Source organism: Lytechinus pictus, chromosome 10, assembly GCF_037042905.1.
Source record: "Lytechinus pictus isolate F3 Inbred chromosome 10, Lp3.0, whole genome shotgun sequence".
In the NCBI taxonomy this organism is placed as follows: domain Eukaryota; kingdom Metazoa; phylum Echinodermata; class Echinoidea; order Temnopleuroida; family Toxopneustidae; genus Lytechinus; species Lytechinus pictus.
The window spans coordinates 14,530,496-14,534,803 of record NC_087254.1 but is presented as its reverse complement, the minus strand read 5'-3'; positions in this window follow the sequence as shown (position 1 = coordinate 14,534,803).

The window sequence follows — 4,308 nt, the reverse complement described above, 5'->3', positions numbered from 1 at the left end:
AGTCCACTGACGAACAGCCTGAATTACATGTCCGGACCCCTGAACCAGAATCCAGTGATGAGGACGACCCCCCCTCCCCGTCTACACCAGAAATTAGTGAAGAGGATGACCCCCTTTCCCCACCTCCACGTCTACGTAGAAGCCTGAGGCTGACGAAAGGGAAACACCGCAATCCTCTCCGTCTACCTCGGTCTGCAGCGACAGCTAACGTCATTAATGGTAATGCCAGAGTAAAGCCCAGAGCACAGAACGAACATAGTGGAGTTTTGATTGACAGACTCCAAAGTGGTATTAATCGCCAGTTACATTGGGATGAAACCTCTACGTCATATTAATAGCAACTCTTACTACCTGATATGGAACTAATATTGGAGAAAGTGGTTGGAATCTTGTGGACGATATCAGCGTTTGCGAACAAAACTTTAATCAATGTTATTGAAGAAAACAGTGGTAGTGGGAATATTGATTGATAAGATGTGTTTGTGAACACACACACATTAATTATAGTTTTGTTGTTTTCATACAGGTTTAGGAAAGAAATGTATTTAAAGTTGGGATTTGGGGAGGAGAATAAGTTTGGATGTATATCTGAAGAAGTATATGTTTACTTTGAGACAAGGACAAAGTTATAATGTACATGTATTTTGGTACCTATTATGCAACTATATGGAAAGCAAAAAAAAAAAAAAAAAAAAAAAAAAAAAATTGTTAGTGCTCATGAGTTTTGTTTAAGTTATATATTATTATTAGAATTATGCCAAGTTTGAGGACAAACTTGAATTTTAGCAGGGGAGATTGTGAGGGGATGAGAAATAACCCTTTCTTTATAATGCAAATTAGTCAGGTACAAAAGGAATGTAGCTAAAGAGGAGCGATATGCTCCAGTGGACATACACTCACTGCATGCAGGAAAAAGCTCAAACATGCAGTGAGCAGATGAGACTGGCTGTAGCTGCATGTGCCTACATGAAGCGGTAATCGATGTCTCATCCTGATATTCTTGATGTATATAGTTGATTTTGGACACCTTAATATCAACTGAAGTGACCTCAGTCAAGGGCCTTCTACCCTCTTTTGTTTGATTTGAACATGATGAAATAAAGATTGGCCTCATACCCAATAGAACCGCAAAAACAACTGCTTCGTCTTATTTATGAATTTCAACCCGTATCCTCACATCAATAAAGGGTAATTATCTGGCTTCAAACTGACTTTATTTTGTAGAGGAAAAATCATTTCAGAAAGCACTCGGGCATGTCCAAAGCAAAGACCCCTCTCTCAAACTCAATTTAAGTCAAATGAGGATTTTTGTCATTTTGTGTTCTTAGGGTTGACTCTGTCAGTCTGTGCGTTTTCATAATATTTAATTGGTTTTTAGTGAAGAATCTTTCAATATTAATTGATCAGTAAACAACAAACATCACTTTTGAAGCAAACTAAGATACCCTAGTGGTTAAATAATTGAGCATTTTCATATGTTTTGAACTTACTGGTCAAAGGTTTAATGTTTCATTTTTCTTCTTACATTTTATATTTGATAATTCAATTATACCATTCAAAATGTTCCTAAAGTTAAGCATATCTTTTCGGTGAATACAAAATAATAAAAGAGAAAACGATTGATAATTAAAATCAAGATTAGACCTGAAAAAGAGTACAAATAGGGATGCCACTCGCGCGCCGAGAAATTCCTGCCAGTGCGCGCTGCTGATGGTTATCCTCACAAATTCCTGGCAGGAATGATGAAAGTTATTTCAACAATGTGAAAAAAGTACACATATAACAACAAAAACAATGATACATTAACCTGAAGAAAAACTCCTGTCAAGTTCTTATATTTTCATACCCATTGCTGACGCATATTTCAACTACGACTTCGATGAAAACCTAGCATAATCAACCCATTAATACGGAAGATCAGCTGATTCCCATTGATCAAGATTTCAGGACCAAAGAATTCGATCTTAAGTGGGGGGGGGGGGGGGGGGTCGGGATGTGAAGGGTATTTTGAAACTCTATTAGCGACGTGATTATATTGCCCAATTTCATTTTTTAAAACCCCATGTCAAAGTGGAACATTCCAAGTTTATGTCCTTGACAACGAAAAAATCCCCAGGGCAGGCAATTGGAATATGGAAGACCAGAACAATGTCTATTGTTGATACTGTAGGTTGATTAGTACCAAGATTTCTGAATGTCTAAAGGAACTTTCGTCAATTACGCTTGTGATTGCACAATCCTGATTTCTCACACTTCATACCCAGCAATTTTCATGATGATCTGATAACTTGATAACTCTGCTATTGGAAATAAAAACCAGGTATGCCGATTTCACTTTCTCATTAACCGAGTTGGCACATTCTCTCCTATGAGCCTGTGTGTTATAGTGAATGACTTCCGGGAAAAAATGACGACCCGCATTGGCTCGCGAAAGTGTCAATTTTATGTGACGACATGTTTCCAAAATCCATTAACATCACAAAATCGCCGAAAAATCCACTTTTTTAGACCCCTTATTTCTTAATTATGATGTTAAGGAAATGCGATTGTGACATTTTTAGTGCGAGATACGGTCATTTAGATAAGAAAATTTCACTTTGTTCGAGATTTTGCCCATGTCATCGGATGATTTTGTTGTGTGATAGAGAGCTGGTGAATGTGTGGGGTGCATGTATTGTATTGAGTTTGTGACTGTATTCATTGGTATTTGGCAAAGTATGCTGAACGTTTTATTTTGTATACGACAATTACGAGTGTTGAGCTGTGTGTGTATTTGAGTTTTGTCAGACGTGTATCAATCAGAAATGATTATTTACGTCTGGGACCGACCTTTAACGTCACCATCCGAAAGACGTGACCAGGGCTCGAACCTCTGCATCAATTTGTAACTTCCCCACATAGCTTGGATTACAGGCGCACGCCACAACGCCCAGTACCTGACTGCCGAAATCTTGGAACTCGCCGGTAATGCTGCTCGTGACAACAAGAAGTATTGTTGTGTTTTCTTGAGTTAATTTATCTAATTTATTTTTATTTGAGGAAAAGTAGTTAACGTTCCAACTTCCAAGGCTAACAGCAAGGGCGAGGCCGGGGTTTGTGTGAAGTACATTGCACTGTATGTTATAAATAATACCACGTACCCCAGCTCAATGATTTTTCTACTGCGTGTGCACACTTACGTTAATCTGCCAATCCATTTATTGAATTTACACCCTAGTAGTGTGAAATGTTATTGAATTTTTTTAATGAATATACAATAATGAGTGATATAAAAAAGTTTTTAGTATGGATTGGAAGTTACATCAATATGAGATTAATATTAAATTTCCTAGTCTTAAGGACCTCTTAATAAATATTTTGTATTAAACATTGGCTTTTGCCATTTCAGTTATAACTTTAATTAGGCAATTTTCCCATTGGTTATGTACAAATGAATATTCATTTATTACCTAATTTTGCATATTATTATATTTATGGTCCCAAGAACAACAGATATGAAGTAAACTTGAGAACTCTGCACCTCTGTGAAATTTGGTGATTATTTGCCTGTCCCTGTTCAAGTTATATCATTTTCGCATATTAATTAGGCAATTTTCCCATTCGTTATGTACAAATGAATATTTAATTACTACCTCATTTGCATATTATTGTATATATGCTCACAAGAACAACATATATGAATCAAAATTACAAACACTACATCTCTGTGAAATTTTGTGATTAATTGCCCTTCCACTTTCAAATTAAGCCATTTTCGCATATTAATTAGCTGGAATTTTTTGCCAATTTCCTCTGGTGCCATAGGTGAAAATTTGTGTTTTTCCCATATTTTGAACTCTTAATATGAAAACGAAAAAGTGCTTCGGACCCAACTTTTCAGGTACTTGTTGGTGGTTAACATGTTAGGTGCCCCAAGAAAAAGCAACCTCTATACCTCATCAAGTTTTAAAATAGGTAGCTATAAAAATGGCAAAAAACACATTTTTGCCATTTTGGCCACTTTTTGGCTGGAAATCTGCCTTTTTTTCAAAATTTGAATTGGCTGTATCTCGGCAACCCCTGGTCCAATTTTCATGATCTTGGTGTCATTTTACTCGTGTTTCAGAGCTTATTCCAGTTAAACTATTTAAAACTAGATTGACAACACTTTAAGTTTTGAGGTGGCATCCCTAGTACAAAGCACAGTACCTTGTGAACAAAAAATGCTATTTCTGTATCTGCAATATCTGACTTTCTTTACAAGTTCCAAAGATACACCTTCCTTAATAAATCTTTGATTCCTCAAAGAAGTCACCTCTGGCTTTTAGG